This window comes from Trachypithecus francoisi, unplaced genomic scaffold, assembly GCF_009764315.1.
Source record: "Trachypithecus francoisi isolate TF-2019V2 unplaced genomic scaffold, Tfra_2.0 Lachesis_group8, whole genome shotgun sequence".
NCBI classification, from domain to species: Eukaryota; Metazoa; Chordata; class Mammalia; order Primates; family Cercopithecidae; genus Trachypithecus; species Trachypithecus francoisi.
The window spans coordinates 11,874,081-11,896,095 of record NW_022681473.1 but is presented as its reverse complement, the minus strand read 5'-3'; positions in this window follow the sequence as shown (position 1 = coordinate 11,896,095).

The window sequence follows — 22,015 nt, the reverse complement described above, 5'->3', positions numbered from 1 at the left end:
TCAGCATTCTGCTAGGCTGGGCTTGGGCTCAAAAAGTGCTTTGTCATGGAGGAGAGGAGCAGTCATAAGACCTGGAGGGCTGTGGCTTCACTGTGGAGGGAGGGAGGGAGGGAGAGTGTCCCCCTCCCCTCATTTCCTAATGGGACAAAGACCAGAGGCTGGACTGGGAACAAAGGGGTTTGAGATCACCTAGGAGGGCCTCTGATGGTGTTTTTGCTGGCAAGCCATGGTGTCACTTTTCCTACCTATCTCCTGCTCAGTGCCTTCCCGCTGTATGGGGAATTTTCAATAGATATTGAGTCTCTTTCCCTTCTAGGGACTGTTACTGTGTGGTCACAATTTAGGATCTACGGCTAGGAAATCATAGACCCCCACAAATTTTAAGGCTTGGAAAGGACGTTAGAGCTTCCAAATCATCATGTTTTACAGATAAGGTGAGGCTTATCTGTAGCCTCAGAAGAAGGTTATGCTTGCCCAAAGCCATAGAGTCACTGGCTGAAACACAAGCTGAAAACTAGGACAGGGCACATGACGGAACCCCGCGTGGCCACTAAATACAGTAAGTGTGTTTAATAAGTGTGTTTAATGTGTGTGCGCAGGAACGCTATGTGAAAAGGCAGACCCCAAACCGTTCCACAGACTGATTGCAGCAAAGAAAAACCGCAGGGCTGGAGACATAGATGAGGATTGGGAGAGAATCGGTTACGTGGTATTTTAACTGAAGAGCTCATGTTTTAAATGTCTGGGATTCCCCCTGAAGTGAAGTAAAGCAGGAAATTCAAGTTTTGAAATTCCAAACAAGGAAAAACCATACTAAATCAGTATTCTGGTACATTTCTGGATGATGCAATCATACTCACAGAGCTTCTCCTTAAATCATTTCTTGAAAACCCTTGAAGCCATTCAGACTCAGAGTCTAGGTATTCGGAATCCCCTGCTTCCAGAAGGTTAACGAGAGCCACAGCCTGCGATGTTTGAGGACAACTGTGAATGGAAGGCAAGGCCCATTTTTGAACGCTAACTCAGGCCTCACTGCACTCCAGACTTCTGCCAGAGACTTTATCGCATGGGGCCCCAGCTATGTGTTTACCTCTTCTGGCTGGACTTTGAACTTAACTTTAAGCTGTGTCCCCAACCCTGGTACAGCCCAGGGGTCCTCCCAGCTCTAGCGGTTTGCAGCTCTGTACCTCTTCTCTGGAATGGTCATGCCCAGCAGAACATCTGCTCTCTACCTTTGGACTAGCGGCTCCTGGAGATCAAGGGTCTTGCCTTTAACAGTCCCTGGCTGCATCCTTCCCAGTGAGCCCCTGGGATCTGCACACGGTGAAGAGGCCAGGTGGTCTCTCTGAACTTTGATTCCTGTATTATTTACGGTATCTGAAGACAGCCCTCTCCCATGCTACCTTGAGCACCCGCTTTGGGCACCCTCTTCACCACAGTTCCCATTGCACCCTGTCAGCTGGGACCCAGCCACATGGCATCCCCACATCACCACATCCAGGCTCAGCTGTGCTCACCCTGGCCACATCGGGAGGCCCAGCTCAGCGCAGGTGACAGGTGGGAGCCATGGCTAGCAGCCTTGGGAGGAGGGTGAAAAAACAGAAAAATGTCTTGCATGTCTGGGCAGGGACCTCAGCAGCCAGAGGCCTTGGCAGCCAGGGGCTAGGAGTGCCTCCTCGTGGAAATGGGTACTGTGCCTCAGGAGTTTTCACCTTGTAGACACTCACTATGGTGGAGGGGAACGAAGGCTGCACAGCACAGTCCCTTGGGCACCGGGGCAGAGGGAGTAGGGATCAAGAGGGTCTGAGAGATCAGCAGCCAGGGACTAACCCAGCTGGGAGGCAGCAGAAAGAGGCAGTCGGAAGGAGCAGCTAGGGCTTTCCTGCCCCCAGAGAAGAGGCACAGTCCAGGAGAGCTAGTGAGTCTTGCTGGGCCAGCAGATGGGGCCTAGGTCCGCAGAGGGAAATCCTGAGTGTTCTGTGAGAGGGTCAGGACCCAAAAGATCTCACCCTCAGCATGGATGAGGCCTCCCTCCAGCCTGTGGCTGTTCCCACTGTCCCAGGCTCCTTATTTCCTGCCTGAACCACCTCCTGCAGTCCCACTCTCTCTAACTTGTCTCTTTTCCGTCTGTCCCAGCATTATGAAATGCAAAGATAAGCACTTTGTGGTTACAACTTCTTAAAGGAGGCTGGTACAGTGGCTCACACCTGTAATCCCAGCACTTGGGAGGCCGCGGCAGGTAGATTGCTTGCCCAGGAGTTTGAGACCAGTCTGGGTAACATAGTGAGTCCCCCTCTCTACAAAACAAACAAACAACAAAAAAAAAAACAAACAAAAATAAGCCGGGTATGATGGCACAGGCCTGTAGTCCCAGCTCTTTAGGAGGCTGAGGCAGGAGGATTGCTTGAGCCCAGGAGTTTGAAGCTGTAGTCAGCAATGATTGTGTCATTGCACTCCAGCCTGGGTGACAGAGCCAAACCTTGTCTCTAAAAAAATAAAAAATAAAATAAAACTCCTTCAGTACTCCCCTTGGGATAGAATTGCAATTCCTGGGTGTGGCCTGGCCACTTACCCCCAGGCTTCTCTCTAGCCCTCCAGGGTTCCCCTCACACCTTGGGACTTGGGGCAGCTGGTCTACCTGCCCAGACGGCCTGCCCCTCACTCTTCTGCATGAAAAAGTACCCAGCCTTCAAGACCCAGCTCAAATACCCTCCCGAAGCTCCCTGCACTGCCCTGCGGAGCTGCGAATTTCCATTCTTTATGCCCTCCAGCGCTCCGAGCGCGTAGTCTCCACTGCCACGCAGTACTGCAGTGACCTGCTCCGTACCGTCTCCCCCACCGCAAGGGAACTTCTGCCCTGTTTATCTTGGCCATGCTTTTGCCTTTCCCACCTCAGCACCTGGCAAAGCACTCAGAGTTTCTTTTCTTTTTTTTTTTTTTTTTGAGGCGGAGTCTCGCTCTGTCGCCCGGACTGGAGTGCAGTGGCCAGATCTCAGCTCACTGCAAGCTACGCCTCCCGGGTTTACGCCATTCTCCTGCCTCAGCCTCCCGAGTAGCTGGGACTACAGGCGCCCGCCACCTCGCCCGGCTAGTTTTTGTATTTTTAGTAGAGACGGGGTTTCACCGTGTTAGCCAGGATGGTCTCGATCTCCTGACCTCGTGATCCGCCCGTCTCGGCCTCCCAAAGTGCTGGGATTACAGGCTTGAGCCACCGCGCCCGGCCATCACTCAGAGTTTCATAGGCTCCCAGACTACTGACAAATACGTGCTGGATTTAAGTTGGACTTAGCTCTTAGCCCACCTCTTACTCATCTTTTCTGTTACTGAGTGTTAGGCTGCGCCACCACTACCCCGTGCCTCATAGGTTTTTTGTTTTTTTGACAGAGTCTTGCTCTGTTACCCAGGCTGGAGTGCAGTGGCGCCATCTCAGCTCACTGCAACCTCTGCCTCCCAGGTTCAAGTGATTCTCGTACCTTAGCCTCCTGAGTAGCTGGGATTACAGGCACACACCACCATGCCCAGCTCATTTTTGTATTTTCAGTAGAACAGGGTTTTGCTATGTTGCCCGTGCTGGTCTCGAACTCCGGGCCTCAAGCAATCTGCCCACCTCAGCCTCCCAAAATGCTTCCGTGAGCCACTGGGCCCGGCCAGGTTTGGTTTTTCCATCTTTACTTAATTAAGACTACCAGCTGTCTCTGCCTCCCGTATGGAAGATGCTGGGAATCAGTGAGTCTTTCTGGGGTTTCAGGATTATTCCTAGGCAGAGACCTGAAGACACTGTGAGGCAGTCGGGGCTGGGACCGGCGCAGCCACGGGGATGGCGATGTCATAGTCACAGGCTCAGTGGCTCTGAGGTCCAATCCCCGTGGCTTGCTTTTGTGACCACAGAGTGTTTCCTCAACTGCAGGAATCTGTGGGCTGTCACTAGGGACCAATGGGGAAGAAAGGCAAGAAGTGTTGGTATAAAACCAGCTTGCTACTACAAAACAATGTCCTATCCTTCCTGGCAGTGGGCCAGTGCATTGTTGGAGTTGTCATTCCATACACATAACGGAGATTTTTACATAAAGTAAGTTGACACCTTTGGCGCTGACACTGACAGCCCCTCTGAGTAAGTAGGGCAGGTAGCCCGTGCTGGCAGCAGAGGTTCCCTTTATCCAGTGAGGAAACTGGAAGTCAGAGAGGTTAAGAGACGGCCTTGCCTAAGATTGCGCAGCTGGTAAGAGACAGGGCTCTGACCGGAACCTGGACTCTGATTGTGGCGCAGTTTTCTAAATCTGATGCCCTGACACAGCCATGACGGCAATTCTGAAACTCAGCACATACATTACCCGTAATCTCGAGGCATGCAGAAGGAAGAGCTCCAAGGTTCTACTTGCTTAGGCTTCTGAAATATTCCTGTAGCTGGAGAGCACTTCCCACAGTCCTGAATCCTGAAGGCGAGCCAGCACCCAACTTCAGCCAGCTTCAAGCCACCAGAGTTGGCGGAGGGCACTTTCAAAGTAGTTGCTGTGTTTCTACCAGCAGCAAAGTTATCATGGGTGATCTTTGAAATTAATAGGCTGATTTGATGAGTAACTGAAGTCTGTTTGCTTGGTGGGAGTTTTGTGGTTCTTTGGAAGGCACAGGGGATCTCATGGCAGGGCTTAGAGAACTGGACTTGGTCTTGAGTTATCTGGACTTGGTGCTAATGGCTGGCAGGCCCAGGAGATGCCTGGGCAGCCTGGAGACTGGTGGCTGTCCAATGGCATTCCAAGCAGGGCAGTCCCACACCTTAGGCCCACACCGGAGAGCTAAGTGTATTTCTGGAGCATGTGATTTCCAGGGACCATAGCTGGCTCCTCAGACCCTCAGTACTCCCACTGTGCTTGGCTGGTCCCAGGGGTTGGGGGCCTCTGCTCAGCCACAAGACACAGCATATTAGGGAGCGGTGGGAGATGCTTTCCTGAGGGTTTCATGGTGCCTCATTCCTATGTAGGATCTGAGAACCATATAAACTTGCCTGCAAGAGTCTCGGGGCCTTTGGAGCTGAAGCTGTTCACATGCCGGGAAGCATAGGATGACCCACTTCCAAACTGGGGCAACACCAGCTCCTCCCCTGGGGCCTTAGCCCATCCTTGCTTTTCTGTGCGGAGGGCTCACCCACCTTTCTCATCTGTTTCCAGCTGCACGGATGATATTCTAACCCCCTGTCAAACATCCTGCCTTTTGTAATTTGAAAGCATTAGATGGAACCAAGTGGCTCTCGTTTTTTTTCCTACTATTTACTCACCTATCCAGCTGCCCTTTTGATATCATGGGTGTGTATGTGGGTGGACAGGGGTGTGTATGTATAGTGGCAGGAATCCGGATGTTTTGCTTTTTGCTTTTTACTGGAATTGATTTCTCCAGATCCATACCTACTTCCCAATATCCACCTCCCTTCTGGACACTAGATCCAGATTTTCCTCTGGGGATCTATTTCCTTCCTTCCAGCCTCTGTGATGTGCTATAATGGGAACTGCCTCCATCCCTAGATTCAGGGATAGACATGTTTTGTTTTACTTGCAACAAATTTTTCAGTCCACTTACCTTTTACATCGGGGGTCCCCAATCCCCGGTCCGTAGACTGGTACCGGTTCATAGCCTGTTAGGAACCAGGCTGCACAGCAGGAGGTGAGCAGCGGGCGCATGAACATTACCTCTGAGCTCTGCCTGCTGCCTACCCGAGCTCTGCCTCCTGTCAGATCAGCAGCGGCATTAGCTTCTCGTAGGAGTGTGAACCCTATGGTGAACTACCATGACAGGGATCTAGGTTGTGCGCTCCTTATGAGAACCTAACTAATGCCTGATGATCTGAGGTGGAACAGTTTCATCCTGAAACCGTCTCCCTCCCCCACCCCTTGTCTGTGGAAAAAATTTTCTTCCACAAAACCGGTCCCTGGTGCCAAAAAGGTTGGGACCACTGTTTTACATCATCTAAATGGCAACGGATTCTTGCATGCGTCACAGAATTTTCAAGACAGGAAGGAGCCTTTGAGACTATCTAATACCTTCAATCACTCAACTAATGTTTTTATTTTATTATAACTATTTTAAAAATAGAGACAGGATCTCAAGTCTGTCACCCAGGCTGGGGTGCAGTAGCACAATTGTAGCTCACTGCAGCCACCAACTCCTGGGCTCAAGTAGTCCTCCCACCTCAGCCTCCTGAGTAGCTGGGATTACACCTGAGTAGCATCCCACCACACCTGGCTAATTAAAGCAATTTTTGATGGGGTCTCACTATATTGCCCAGGTCCCAAACTCCTGACCTCCAAAGATCCTCCTGCCTCGGCCTCCCCAAAGCTTGTGATTACAGGCCTGAGCCACTGCCCCTGGCTTCAAACATTTTAAAATGCCAGCTCTCTGCCAGCCCCTGGGGTTAGATGAAGAAAATGATATCTGGGGCCAGGGATTGGGGGGACCAGATCACGGTTACAGGGAAAGTCAGTGGCTGAGCCAAGGACCAAAACCTAGGCCTTCTGACTCCCACACCAGCCTTCTTTCCTCATGCTTCTCTGCTTCCTGAGATTAAATTCTTCTGGCAGTGCTCACATATGGTTATGTGATTATGAAAAAACACAGGGAGCTCTGTGCCAAGCAGCTATCATTGGTTTCGTGGGCAGGGTTGCAGAGAAAGAGAGAGGAGAAGGACAAAGGAGCTTCACTCACCCCTGCGTGCCAGACTCAGCTCTCTGGCGGGGGCGAAACAGGCTCGCGGGGCTGCCTGAGGGCTTGTCCTCTGGTGTCCCTCCTCTGGGCCCCATCAGCCCTCTGCTTCATCCACACCAGCCCCTGGGGTGCCCCACAGCACCCCTGGTCCCCCGCCTCTGTCGTTTGCTGAAGTCTTTCCTCCCCTCGCTGTTCACTTTTATCTATCAAAGGCCCACCCTTGCTCCAGGCTGCAGTCCAGATCCTGCCTCTGCCGAGAAGTCTTCCTGGATTCAGAGCTTGACTCTTATTTCTGCTAATGTTTATTCCTGTGGCCTTTACTGACTGACAGGAGGCCCTGTGCCATTGCATCACCACAGGGGAGGCTCATAGGAAGGCATCATAGAAGACTCATAGGAAGCTGGTCTTCATCTCTGCTCCCAGGAATGGGACCAGGCCCTGGCACCTGGCAGAGCCTCAGCTAAGACTCTGGTTGGATGTGATTGAATCATTGTGAGAAAGGGGAATCCTTGCCCTGCTGCAGGGCAAAACAGGGGGTAAAGTTTGGACCCCCTGCCCTGCCCCATCTCACAAGCATTGTGAAAAGGTCTTGAGCTTTGTCTGACTGGGTCTTGCTTGAGCCAGTACTGCCTCTTCATTCCTTGAGAGATGGTTCTTTGCACTTAACTCCAGGTAAGGGAGGGCCCGTCCTGCAGTTTCCCCTTAAGAGCCTGGAGTGGGAGCCTTGGGAGTTAGAACTGGTCTCTGGAGTTTGCCTTAAGCCCAACCAGCTTGGTCAGCTCTTTAGCCCAAAACTCCTGTATTCCAAGGGCAGGGGTCCTCAGGCCCAAGCTCCACCCAGTTGGGTGGGTTAGACTCAGACTCTTTTCTTAAAATGAATCAAGTAAGAATAAAAACTAATACGTATTAATAAAGGCAGATACTTCTTGACCCCTTACTACATAGGCCAAACGTCATTTGACAGATGAGGAAATTGATGCACAGAACTACAAAGTAACTTGCCCAAGGACACACCTGCAGTTCCAATCCAGAGCCCACACTCTTAACCGCTCCTCGTCCCCACCCACTGTCCAGATCATTCGGCTCCATCCTGTCATCCACTTGTCATTCCACTGTTTGCCCAGGACCTAGTATGGCGGCTCCCATATGGGGGTTTAGTAAATGCTTATCAAATGGGTGCTTATTGAATTTGAGATTTCTGTTTGTTTACCAGGTTATCCCTAGCAAGGCATGGAGGGAATAAGAGGGAACAACAAAAATGCTGGATGCTGGGCTGGGCATGGTGGCTTACACCTGTATTCCCAGCGCTTTGGGAGGCTGAGGCGGATGGATCACCTGAGGTCAGGAGTTCGAGACCAGCCTGGCCAACATGGTGAAACCCTGTTTCTACTAAAAATACAAAATTAGATGTGGTGGTATGCACCTATAATCCCAGCTACATGGGAGGCTGAGGCAGGAGAATCGCTTGAACCCAGGAGGCAGAGGTTGCGGTGAACTGAGATTGCACCATTGCACTCCACCCTGGGCAAAAAGAGCGAAACTCTGTCTCAAAAAAATAAATAAAAATGCTGGATGCTGCATCTCTGTCTTGCTGTGGGATCAGTCCTTGGCACAGACATCCCACCCAAGCCAGGCTTCTTGCATGCCCTTACTCTCTGCCATTCCCAGGGAAGGAGGATATATTTCTGAAAAGGTCCTGAATTTCAGATGGGCTGTCATCACTGTCAGTGTTAGGATGGAAGGGCTGAGCGCAGTTGCCTCCAGATCAGCACCTGTGAAAAATGCTCCAGGGAAAATCACTCTGGAGAGACATGGCTTCTGAGATGGTGCCCTGGGTGGATGGAGAACAGAGCTGGGAGGTCTCACATCAGTCAGGATGATTTTGATTTCAAGCAACAAAACTCAACCCACAATAGATTAAGCCACAAGGGGGATTTATTGGCTCGTGGAGTTGAAAAGCCCAGAGGAGGTGGACTTTAGACATGGTTCCATCAGGGCTTGGGCCCCGTTTCTCTGTGATTCTCTCAGATCTGCTCCCATCCACAGGGCTTCATCCTCCGGCTGTCTTCCAGCAGCATCCACAGTGGCAGGCTTCCTTCTTCCAGGGGTAAAATTAGGACACCCTGCCCTGCCCCATCTCACAAGCACTGTGAAAAGGTCTTGAGCTTTATCTGACTGGATCTCGCTTGAGCCAGTACTGCCTCTTGGAGTGTCTGATTCTAAATGGTTGTTTAAGCAAATTAAGGAAATGGAGTTGATGACCACTTCTGAATGGCATTGGGCCCCAGGGCTCACTGGAGACAGGAAGAGTTTTTACCAATTGCTTTCTGCTCTTGCTTGCCTGCCGCTTGCGGTGTCTGATTTTACCAGAGTACGGTGACCTCAACTGGGACCCTCAGGCCTGCACCATTCAGAGTTCAGAGCTGTTTGTGGATCTGTGTGAAGACCTCTAGGAGCCCAGCACTCAGATTTGGGAGGCCCCACTGCACATCAGGGCAAACACGTTAAAACATGCCCACATTCCGCATGCAGCATTGTAACCGAAACACAGGTTCAGTTGCTTGCCACTTGTAGAGTCCAAATAACAAGAGTGACGTCCTGGTATAAGTAAAGTGACTTTTTATTTCAAAGCTAGCTTAGGGGAAGAGGTACAGGCTTCTTGCCTTAAGAGTACCACCTTGGGGCTGGGCGTGGTGGCTCAAGCCTGTAATCCCAGCACTTTGGGAAGCAAAGGCTGGTGGATCACCTGAGGTCGGGAGTTCAAGACCAGCCTGACCAACATGGAGAAACCCCTTCTCTACTAAAAAGACAAAATTAGCCGAGCGTAGTAGCGCATGCCTGTAATCCCAGCTACTTGGGAGGCTGAGGCAGGAGAATCGCTTGAACCCGGGAGGCGGAGGTTGTGGTGAGCTGAGATCACGCCATTGCACTCCAGCCTGGGCCACAAGAGAAAAACTCTGTTTCAAAAACAAAAACAATCAAAACAAAACAAAACAAAAACAAAAAAGACCACCACTTTGGGCTGGGCGCAGTGGCGCATGCCTATAATCCCAGCACTTTGGGAGGCAGAGGCAGGCAGATCACCTGAGGTCAGGAGTTCGAGACCAGCCTGGCCAACATGGTGAAATGCTATCTCTACTAAAAATATAAAAATTAGCCAGGCGTGATGGCGGGCGCCTGTAATCCCAGCTACCTGGGAGGCTGAGGCAGGAGAATCACTTGAACCCAGAAGGCAGAGGCTGCTGTGAGCTGAGATCACGCCACCGCACTCCAGTCTGGACAACAGAGCAAGACTCCTTCTTAAAAAAAAAAAACTTCGCTTTTGGAGTGGAAAGTGGGTGCTTTTAAAGGGGGCCTGGCACACAGACATGAATGGCACACAGAGGAGGAAGCAGGCAGGTGGGGGGCTGTGTACTTGCTTTGGTGCCTTATCTACCAGGTGGCCAAGTTGGCGTCTTTGAGGACAGAACTGGGTTGTGAAGGTGGCCAGAACTCTCCAGGTGGGAGAGAGTTTCATAGCAGGCATACTTTGGGTTGTAAATGGACCGTTGTCTCTCAAGGCAGTCCTCTGGTGGGAGAGAGTTCTACCCTGGAGCTTCTAAGCACATAGTTAGATGAACTTGCCCTGTCGGGAGTGTCTGGTGAAGGGGAAGTGAAAGGTTATAACTGCATTTCTAAAGGGACAAGTGGGGTGTAGGGAATAGGGAAATAGAGGAAAGAAAAGAGAAAAAATAATTTAAAATGACTCCTCGCTTCCTTCCTCTCTCTCTCTCTTTCTTCTTTCTTTCTTTTTTTTTTTTTTTTCTGACAGAGTTTCACTCTTGTTCCCCAGGCTGGAGTGCAGGGGTGTGATCTTGGCTCACTGCAACCTCCGCCTCCCAGGTTCAAGTGATTCTCCTGCCTCAGCCTCCCAAGTAGCTGGGATTATAGATACCCACCACCACACCCGGCTAATTTTTGTATTTTAAGTAGAAATGGGGTTTCACCATGTTGGTCAGACTAGTCTCGAACTCCTGACCTTAGTTATAAGCGAAAAATAATTAAAGAAGGCCTGAGCTCAATTGCAGTTGAATAGATGACAGCTTTATAGTTCATAAATATTTACTTTTATGAATTTTGCTGTTTTCTTTTTAAATTTAGGAGCCAGTACATTTTCTTCGGCCCTTGTAAAGCTCCTAGGCACTAGGCCTGGGCCTGTCATGCGTAATAGAGAAACCTGCCTGTTTGAGGCCAGTGATGGTGATTTGTGTGTGTGTCCCTAAAGGAACACCAGGCCTGGAGCCAGGACTGTGGAAGCTGGTCCCAGCTCTGCCATTAACTAGCTGGGTGACCTTGGACAAGCTGCCGACTTCTCTGGGCCTCTGTGTAGTCACTTGTCAATTGGAGATAATGTCACCTCTATTTGTCGCCTGTGTTCTTTGCTGAAGGGGCATTTCTTCCGGCTGGGGAGGCTGGAGGGGCTTAACTGAGTCTTGCCATAGAGCCAAGTAAACCCAATTTCTCTGGGATCCATCTGACACTGGTTGGCTGCCCACTGTGAAGCAATCTTGCAGACAAGCTCTGGAGAAGTAGACACGGCTAAGCCAGAGCTTGTGTTCACAGGAGCCCAGAAAGATAGGCTCAGCAGAGACGTGTGGAAGGGGCACAGTGGGATTCAGATGAGCAGCCTGAGAGCCTGAGAGAGCCATGGAAGAGCCTGACAATGGAAGGGCCCTTTCCTTGCTAAGGAAGGTAAAATACCCAAACCAAGTCAATTCAGCAATGATCCAGGCAGGAGCCTGGGGTGCAAGAGTGAAAGGGCCAGGGGCTGTAGCTGCCTCTTAGCCCCAGTGTGGTGACTCCTTTCTGTTTTTTGTTTTGTTTTGTTTTGTTTTCCTTTTTTGAGACAGGGTTTAGCTCTGTCACTCACGCTGGAGTGCAGTGGCACATACATGGCTCACTGCAACCTCGACCTCCTGGGCTCAAGCAATCCTCCCACCTCAGCCTCCTGAGTAGCTGGGACTATAGGTGTGTGCCACCACACCTGGCTAACTGTTTTTATTTTTTTTATTTTTGAGACGGAATTTCGCTTTTGTTGTTCAGGCTGGAGTGCAATGGCGCAATCTTGGCTCACTGCAAACTCTGCCTCCCGGGTTCAATCAGTTCTCCTGCCTCAGCCTCCCAAGTAGCTGCGATTACAGGCACGTGCCACCACACCTGACTAATTTTGTATTTTTAATAGAGACGGGGTTTCTCCATGTTGGTCAGGCTGGTTTCGAACTCCCAATCTCAGGTGATCCGCCCATCTCTGCCTCACAAAGTGCTGGGATTACAGGCATAAGCCACCGCGCCCAGCCTGTTTTTTGATTTTTAGTAGAGAAGAGGTGTTTCTATATTGCCCAGGCTGTTCTTGAACTGCTGGGCTCAAGCAATCCTGCTGCCTTGGCCTCCCAAAGTGTTGGGATTATAGACGTGAGCCACCACACCGGCTGTCTCTTAACAACTTTTAAGTGTACATCACAATATTGTTACCTATTTGTACATTGTTATACAAGAGTTCTCCCAAACTTTTTTTTCTTCCATGACTGAAACTCTATCCCGTTGACCAAAAACTCCCCATTTCCCCTTCCCTTAGCTCCTGGAAACCACCATTCTACTTTGTGTCTCTATGAATTTGATTACTTTAGGTACCTCTTGCAGGTGGAATCGTGCAATATTTCCCGTTTTATGATTGGCTTATTTCACTCAGCATGATGTCTTCAGGGTTATCATTGGTATAGTATACGACAGGATTTCCGGTTTTTAAAAAAGGCTGAATGACATTTCATTGTATGTATATACTGTGTTTTTTTAATCCATTTATCCATCCACAGACATTTAGGTTGCTTCCACATCTTGGCTATTGTGGATAATGTTGTAATGAACATGGGAATGCAGATACCTCTTTGAGATCCTGTTTTTCATTCCTTAGGATATGTACTCAGAAGTGGGATCGCAGTATCATATGGTAGTTCTATTCTTAATTTTTTGAGGAGCCTCCATATCATTTTTCATAGCAGTACACCATTTTACAATCCCACCAACAGTTTGCAAGAGAACCCTCCCGGGTTCAAGCGATTCTCCTGCCTCAGCCTCCCAAGTAGCTGGGATTACAGGCACCCACCCCCATGCCCACCTGATTTTTTTTTTGTAGTTTTAGTAGAGACAGAGTTTCACTATGTTGGCCAGGATGGTCTCAAACTCCTGACCTCATGATCCGCCGACCTGGTAATCTGCCCGCCTCGGCCTCCCAAAGTGCTGGGATTACAGGCATGAGCCGCTGCACCCGGTCCACTTTTTGTTTTTTTGATAGTAGCTATTCCAATGGGCATAAAGTGATAGCTGATTGTGGTTTTGATTTACAATTCCCTGATGATTAGTGAGCATCTTTTCGTATGCTTGTTGGTCTGACCATTGAAAGAAAAACAAACAAACAGAAAGAAAAAACAAAAACAGCGTCAACAAAAAAGTCCCCACACAAAACCCATCCAAAGGTCAGCAGCCTTGAAGATTGAAGCTAAACTCATGAAGATGAGAAAAAAATAAATGAAAAATTGCTGAAAACTCAAAGAGCCAAAGTGCCTCTCCTCCCACAAATGATTGCAACGCCTCTCCAGCAAGAGCTCAGAACCAGGCTGAGGCTGAGATGGATGAACTGACAGAAGTGGGCTTTAGAAGGGGAGTAAGAACCAACTTCGCCGAACTGAAGGAGCATGTTCTAACCCAATGCAAAGAAGATAAGAACCATGATAAAATATTAGAGGAGCTATTAACCAGAATAACCAGTCTAGAGAGGGACATAAATGACCTGATGGAGCTGAAAAACACAACATGAGAACTTCACAGTGCAACCACAGGTATCAATAACTGAATATGCCAAGTGGAGGAAAGAATTTCAGAGCTTGAAGACTATCTTGCTAAAATAAGACAGACAGAAAAGATGAGAGAAAAAAGAGTGAAAAGGAACAAACAAAACCTCTGAAAACTATGGGATTATGTCAAAAGACTGAATTTACAAATGATTAGGGTACCCAAAAGAGACAGGAGAATGGAACCAAGTGGAAAACATACTTCAGGATATCATCCAGGAGAACTTCCCCACCCTAGCAAGACAGGCCAACATTCAAATTCAGGAAATCCAGATAACCCCAGTAAGATACTCCATGAGAAGATCAACCCCAAGACACATAATCATCGGATTCTCCAAGGTCAAAATGAAGGTAAAAATGTTAAGGGCAGCCAGAGAGAAAGGCCAGGTCATGTCAAAGGGAAGCCCATCAGACTAACAGTGGACCTCACAGTGGAAACCCTACAAGCCAGAAGAGGTTGGGGGCCAATATTCAACATTTTTAAAGAAAAGAATTTCCAACCCAGAATTTCATATCCTGCCAAACAAAGCTTCATAAACGAGGGAGAAATAAAATCCTTTTCAGACCAGCAAGTGCTGAGGTCATTCATCACTACCAGGCCTGCCTTGCAAGAGCTCCTGAAGGAAGCACTAACTTACCAACTACTACAAAAACACACTGAAATACAAAGACCAATGAAACTATGAAGCAACTACATCAACAAGTCTGCAAAATAACCAGCTAGCATCATGACAACAGGATCAAGTTCACACAATCTTAAATGTAAATGGGCTAAATGCCCCAATTAAAAGACACAGAACAGCAAGCTGGATGGAGTCAAGACCCATCAGTATGCTGTACTCAAGACACCCATCTGACATGCAAAGACACGCATAGGCTCAAAATAAAGGGATGGAGGAAAATATACCAAGCAAACAGAGAGCAGAAAAAAGCAAGGGAAGAAAATTTACCAAGCAAACGGAAAGCAGAAAAAAAGCAAGGGTTGCAATCCTAGTTTCTGACAAAACAGAGTTTAAACCAACAAAGATTTGGAAAAAAAAAAAAAAAAAAAGGCCGGGCGCGGTGGCTCAAGTCTGTAATCCCAGCACTTTGGGAGGCCGAGACAGGTGGATCACGAGGTCAGGAGATCGAGACCATCCTGGCTAACACGGTGAAACCCCATCTCTACTAAAAATACAAAAAACTAGCCGGGCGAGGTGGCGGCGCCTGTAGTCCCAGCTACTCGGGAGGCTGAGGCAGGAGAATGGCGTGAACCCGGGAGGCAGAGCTTGCAGTGAGCTGAGATCTGGCCACTGCACTCCAGCCTGGGTGACAGAGCGAGACTCTGTCTCAAAAAAAAAAAAAAAAAAGAAAGAAGACAAAGACATTACATAATGGTAAAGGGTTCAATTTAATAAGAAGAGCTAACTATCCTAAATATATTTATGCACCCAACACAGGAGCACCCAGATTCATAAAAAAAAGTCCATAGCGACCTACAAAGAGACTTAGATTCCCACAGAATAATAGTGGGAGGCTTTAACACACCACTGTTAATATTAGACAGATCATCAAGACAGAAAATTAACAAGGATATTCAGGACTTGATCTCAGCTCTGGATCAAGTGGATCTGATAGATATCTACAAAACTCTCTACCCAAAAACAAAAGAATATACATTCTTCTCAGCATCACATGGCTCTTACTCTAAAATTGATCACAGAATTTGAAGTAAAACACTCCTCAGCAATGGAAAATAACTGAAATCATAACAAACATTCTCTCAGACTGCAACGTAATCAAATTAGAACTCGTGATTAAGAAACTCGCTTAAAACCACACAACTACAAGGAAACTGAACAACCTGCTCCTGTATGATTCCTAGGTAAATAAGGAAATTAAGGCAGAAATCAAGAAGTTCTTTGAAACCAATAAGTACAAAGAGACAATGTACCAGAATCTCTGGGACACAGCTGAAGCAGTATTAAGAGGGAAATTTATAGCACTAAATGTCCACATCTAAAAGCTAGAAAAATCTCAAATCTACACCCTACCATCACAACTAAAAGAACTAAAGACCCAAGGTGAACAAACCCCAAAGCAAGCAGAAGAAAAGAAATAACCAAGATCAGAGCAGAACTGAAAGAGATAGAGACACCTTTCAGCCAGGCACAGTGGCTCATGCCTGTAATCCCAGCACTTTGGGAGGCCGAGGAGGGCAGATCATGAGATCAAGAGATCAAAACCATCCTGGCCAACACAGTGAAACCCTGTCTGTACTAAAAATACAAAAATTAGCTGGGTGTGGTGGCGCGCACCTGAAGTCCCAGCTACTCGGGACGCTGTGGCAGGAGAATTGCTTTAACCTGGGAGGCGGAGGTTGCAGTGAGCTGAGATCACTCCACTGCCCTCCAGCCTGGTGACAGAGCAAGACTCCATCTCAAAAAAAAAAAAAAAACTTCAAACAAATCAGTGAATACGGGAGCTGGCTTTTTGAAAAAATTAAGAAAATAGATTGCTAGCTAGACTAATAAATACAATAAAAAATGATAAAGGGGATAGTCACTGACCTCACAGAAACACAACCATTAGAGAATACTATAACCACCTCTATGCAAATAAACTAGAAAATCTAGAAGAAATGGATAAATTCCTGGACACATACACCCTCAAAGACTGAACCAGGAAGAAGCTGAATCCCTGAATAGACTAATAACAGGTTCGGAAATTGAGGCAGTAATAAATAGTCTACAAAAAAAGCCCAGGACCAGATGGCTTTACAGCTGAAAATTCTACCAGAGGTACCAAGAGGAGCTGGTACCATTTCTTCTGAAACTATTCCAAACAATTGAAATGGAGGGACTCTTCCCTAACCCATTTTATGAGGCCAGCATCATTCAGATACCAAAACCTGGCAGAGATACAACAAAAAAAGAAAACTTCAGGCCAATATTCCTGATGAACATCGATGTGAAAATCTTCAATAAAATACTGACAAACCAAATCCATCAGCACATCAAAAAGCTTATCCACCATGATCAAGTTGGCTTCATCCCTGGGATGCAAGGCTGGTTCAATAAGTACAAATCAGTAAACATAATTCAACAGAACTGAAGACAAAAAACACATGATTATCTCAATAGATGCAGAAAAGGCCTGTGATAAAATTCAACATCATAAGTGGCTCTTATTATTTTGTGGTAAAACTAAGTGTTGAAGGAACATACCTCAAGATAATAAGAGCCATTTATGACAAACCCACAACCAATATCGTACTGAATGGGCAAAAACTGGAAGCATTCCCCTTGAAAACCGGCACAAAGACAAGGATGCCCTCTCTCACCACTTTTATTCAACATAGTATTGGAAGTTCTGGCCAGGGCAATTAGGCAAGAGAAAGATATAAAGGGTATTCAAATAGGGGAAGAGAAGAAGTCAAACTGTCTCTGTTTGCAGATGACATGATCCTATATCTAGAAAACCCCATCGTCTCAGCCCAAAAGTGTCTTAAGCCGATAAGCAACTTCAGCAAAGTCTCAGGATACAAAATCAATGTGCAAAAATCACAAGCATTTCTATACACCAACAACAGACAGAGAGCCAAATCATGAATGAACTCCCATTCACAATTGCTACAAAGAGTAAAATACCTAGGAATACAGCTAACAAGGGAAGTGAAGGTTTCTTCAAGGAGAACTATAAGCCACTGCTCAAGGAAATCAGAGAGGACACAAACAAATGGAAAATAATTTTATGCTCGTGGATAGGAAGAATCAATATGAAAATGGCCATACTGCCCAAAGTAATTTATAGATTCAATGCTATTCTCATTAAACTACCACTGACATCCTTTGCAGAATTAGAAAAAAACTACTTTGAAATTCATGTGGAACCAAAAAAGAGCCTGTATAGCCAAGATGATCCTAAGCAGAAAGAACAAAGCTGGAGGAGTCATGCTACCTGATTTCAAACTATACTACAAGGCTAAATTAACCAAACGGCATGGTACTGGTACAAATACAGACACATAGACCACAGGAACAGAATAGAGATCTCAGAAATAAGACTGCACACCTAAAACCATCTGATCTTTGACAAACCTAACAAAAACAAGCAATGGGAGAAGGATTCCCTTTTTTTTTTTTTTTTTTTGAGGCGGAGTCTCGCTCTGTCGCCCAGGCTGGAATGCAGTGGGCGGATCTCAGCTCACTGCAAGCTCCGCCTCCCGGGTTTATGCCATTCTCCTGCCTCAGCCTCCCGAGTAGCTGGGACTACAGGCGCCCGCCACCTCGCCCGGCTAGTTTTTTGTATTTTTTAGTAGAGACGGGGTTTCACCGTGTTCGCCAGGATGGTCTCGATCTCCTGACCTCGTGATCCGCCCGTCTCGGCCTCCCAAAGTGCTGGGATTACAGGCTTGAGCCACCGCGCCCGGCCAGGATTCCCTTTTTCATAAAGGGTGCTGGGAGAACTGGCTAGCCATATACAGAAAACTGAAACATGACCCCTTCCTTACACCTTATAGAAAAATTTACTCAAGATGGATTAAAGACTTAAGTGTAAATCCCAAAACTATAAAAACCCTAGAAGAAAATCTAGGCAATACCATTCATGACATAGGCACAGGCAAAGATTTCATGATGAACATGTTAAAAGTAATTGCAACAAAAGCAAAAATTGACAAATGGGATCTAATTAAACTAAACAGCTTCTGCACAGAAAAAGAAACTATCATCAGAGTGAACAGACAACCTACAGGTTGGGAGAAAATTTTTGCAATCTATCCATCTGACAAAGGTCTCATATCCAGAATCTAAACAAATTTACAAGAAAAATAACTGTTAAAAAATGGGCAAAGGAATGAACAGAGACACTTCTCCAAAGAAGACATTTATGTGGCCAACAAATGTATGAAAAAAGCTCAACTTCACTGATCATTAGAGACATGCAAATCAAAACCACAGTGAGGGCCGGGCGCGGTGGCTCAAGCCTGTAATCCCAGCACTTTGGGAGGCCGAGACGGGCGGATCACGAGGTCAGGAGATCGAGATCATCCTGGCTAACACGGTGAAACCCCGTCTCTACTAAAAATACAAAAACTAGCCGGGCGAGGTGGCGGGCGCCTGTAGTCCCAGCTACTTGGGAGGCTGAGGCAGGAGAATGGGGTAAACCCGGGAGGCGGAGCTTGCAGTGAGCTGAGATCCGGCCACTGCACTCCAGCTTGGGCGACAGAGCGAGACTCCGCCTCAAAAAAAAAAAAAAAAAAAAAACCACAGTGAGATTCCATCTCACACCAGTCAGAACGGCGATTATTAAAAAGTCAAGAAACGGCCGGGCGCGGTGGCTCAAGCCTATAATCCCAGCACTTTGGGAGGCCGAGACGGGCGGATCACGAGGTCAGAAGATCGAGACCATCCTGGCTAACACGGTGAAACCCCGTCTCTACTAAAAAATACAAAAAACTAGCCGGGCGAGGTGGCGGGCGCCTATAGTCCCAGCTACTCGGGAGGCTGAGGCAGGAGAATGGCATAAACCCGGGAGGCGGAGCTTGCAGTGAGCTGAGATCCGGCCACTGCACACCAGCCTGGGTGACAGACCGAGACTCCGTCTCAAAAAAAAAAAAAAAAAAAAAAAAAAGTCAAGAAACAACAGATGCTCTTGAGGCTGTGGAGAAAGAGGGAACGCTTTTACACTGTTGGTGGGAGTGTAAATTAGTTCAACCATTGTGGAAGACAGTGTGGCGAGTCCTCAAAGACCTAGAACCAGAAATACCATTGCTGGTTATATACACAAAGGAATATAAATCATTCTATTATAAAGATACATGCATGTGTATGTTCATTGCAGCACTATTCACAATAGCAAAGACATGGAATCAATCCAAATGCCCATCAGTGATAGACTGGATAAATAAAATGTGGTACATATACACCAAGGAATGCTATGGAGCCATAAAAGGGAACGAGATCATATCCGTTGCAGGGATGTGGATGAAGCTCGAAGCCATTATCCTCAGCAAACTAACACAGGAACAGAAAACCAAACACTGCATGTTCTCACTTACAAGTGGGAGCTGAACAATGAGAACACATGGACACACAGAGGGGAGCAACACACACTGGGGCCTGTGGGGTGCAGGGGAGAGTGAGAGCATCAGGATAAACAGCTAATGCATGTGGGGCTTAATACCTAGGTGATGGGTTGATAGGTGCAGCAAATCACCACGGTACACATTTACCTATGTAACACACCTGCACGTCCTGCACATGTATCCCAGAACTTAAAATTAAATTGAACTTAAAGAATAGTTTAAAAAAACAAAAACAAACCAAAAATGCCTTTTAAAAAATTTAATTTGTTTGAACCAGGATTTAAAAAGTTCTGTAGATCTGGCATGGTAGCTCACGCCTGTAATCCCAGCATTTTGGGAGGCCGAGGCAGGTGGATCATGAGGTCAGGAGTTCGAGACCAGCCTGGCCAACATGGTGAAACTCCGTTTCTACTAAAAATACAAAAATTAGCTGGACGTGGTGGCGGGCGCCTGTAATCTCAGCTACTTAGGAGGCCGAGGCAGGAGAATCATTTGAATCCTGGAGGTGGAGGAGGTTGCAGTGAGCCGAGATCACGCCATTGCACTGCAGCCTGGAAGACACAGTAAGACTCCGTCCCAAAAAAAAAGAAAAAAAATTTCTGTGGCTGGTTGATATGTCTCTTTAGACTCTTAACAGACTTCCTGACCGGGCACAGTGGCTCACGCCTGTAATCCCAGCACTTTGGGAGGCTGAGGCAGGCGGATCACGAGGTCAGGAGATCGAGACCATCCTGGCTAATACGGTCAAACCCCATCTCTACTAAAAACACAAAAAATTAGCTGGGCATGGTGGCGGGCGCCTTTAGTCCCAGTTACTTGGGAGGCTGAGGCAGGAGAATAGTGTGAACCCGGGAGGCGGAGCTTGCAGTGAGCTGAGATCGGGCCACTGCACTCCAGCCTGGGTGACAGAGTGAGACTCCGTCTCAAAAAACAAAAAACAAAACAAAACAAAAAAACAGACTTCCTTCCCATCTTCTTTCTCCACCCCCACTCCCTGATCTGGAGCTTACTATCTTTGTGGTATTTAACATGCTCCTCTGTGCCCTGAATTTCCTGTAAGTTGGTAGTTAAATCTAGAGGCTTGATCAGATATTTGGGGCATTTTTTTTGGCCCAGTTACTTTACAGGTCATGTTTTGTTCTTCCATCAGGAGGTACGTGTCTCTGTCTTTCTGCTTGTTAGCAGTTGTTGCTCTCTTAATTTATTAGGATTTGCAAAATGGTGATATTCAAACCTATCATTCCATCTTCCGTTACTATGTGAAATATTTCTGTAGAATCTTCCCTTTATGAACTATTTGGCTAGCCTGAAGAATAGTTCTTTTAAAAAGGCTGAAGAGGCCAGCCACAGTGGCTCACGCTTGTAATCCCAGCACTTTGGGAGGCCGAGGCGGGCAGATCGCCTAAGGTCAGGAGTTCGAGACCAGCCTGGCCAACATGGCAAAACCCCATTTCTACTAAAAATACAAAAATTAGCCCGGCGTGGTGGTGCACGCCTGTAATCTCAGCTACTTGGTAGGCTGAGGTAGGAGAATGGCTTGAACTTGGGAGGTGGAGGTTGCAGTGAGCTGAGATTGCACCACTGCACTCAAGCCTGGGAGAAAGAGCGAGACTCCATCTCAAAAAAAAAAAAATGGCTGAAGAAATGCTTGATTTCCCCACCTCCTTCCCCCACATATAATAAGTTAGTTTTCTAGTATCCACTAAATTTAAAAAATTATGAACTCCTGGATTTAAAAGTATTTGATTAACTATAATTCAATTAACTATAATTATTGTCTGTATTGATTTTCAGATTATCTCAGTTTGGGTCCAGTGGCAGCCTGTTCACCTTGACTGTGAGTCCTTTTGACATGGCCTCTATAATAGAGATCTTTGATGAGTTCTTTGCTTTCTGGTATGATGAGCTGTTCCAGGCTTAAACTCACTTTGTACATTTACTTCTACTCCCCAGGCTTGCAATCAGCCATTTCTCCCAGGAGTCCTAGTTCCTTTGGTGGAAATATTAGGTTAGTGTCAAAGTAATTGAGGTTTGCCAAAGTAATTACTTTTGCACCAATCTTAATAGCATTTACAAATCACCATCTGGGTACCAGAAGCACTCATTGTTTCTGTGTTCAAGATTGCTAGACTTTTTCAGAGGACACAGATAGGACCATTTAAAAAAATTTTTTTAAGAAGAAAAATGAGTTCATTCTGAGACTTTCAATTCAAATGCAGAATTCTAGGGTTTTTGCTTCATCTTAAAGATTTTACATCTGAATTGCCTTTCTTCTAATGCCCCAAATATCTATTCTCAAGTACAATTACAGAATTATTTATTTATATTTTTCTCCACGACATACACAGCAGTGTTAAAGTAATAATCC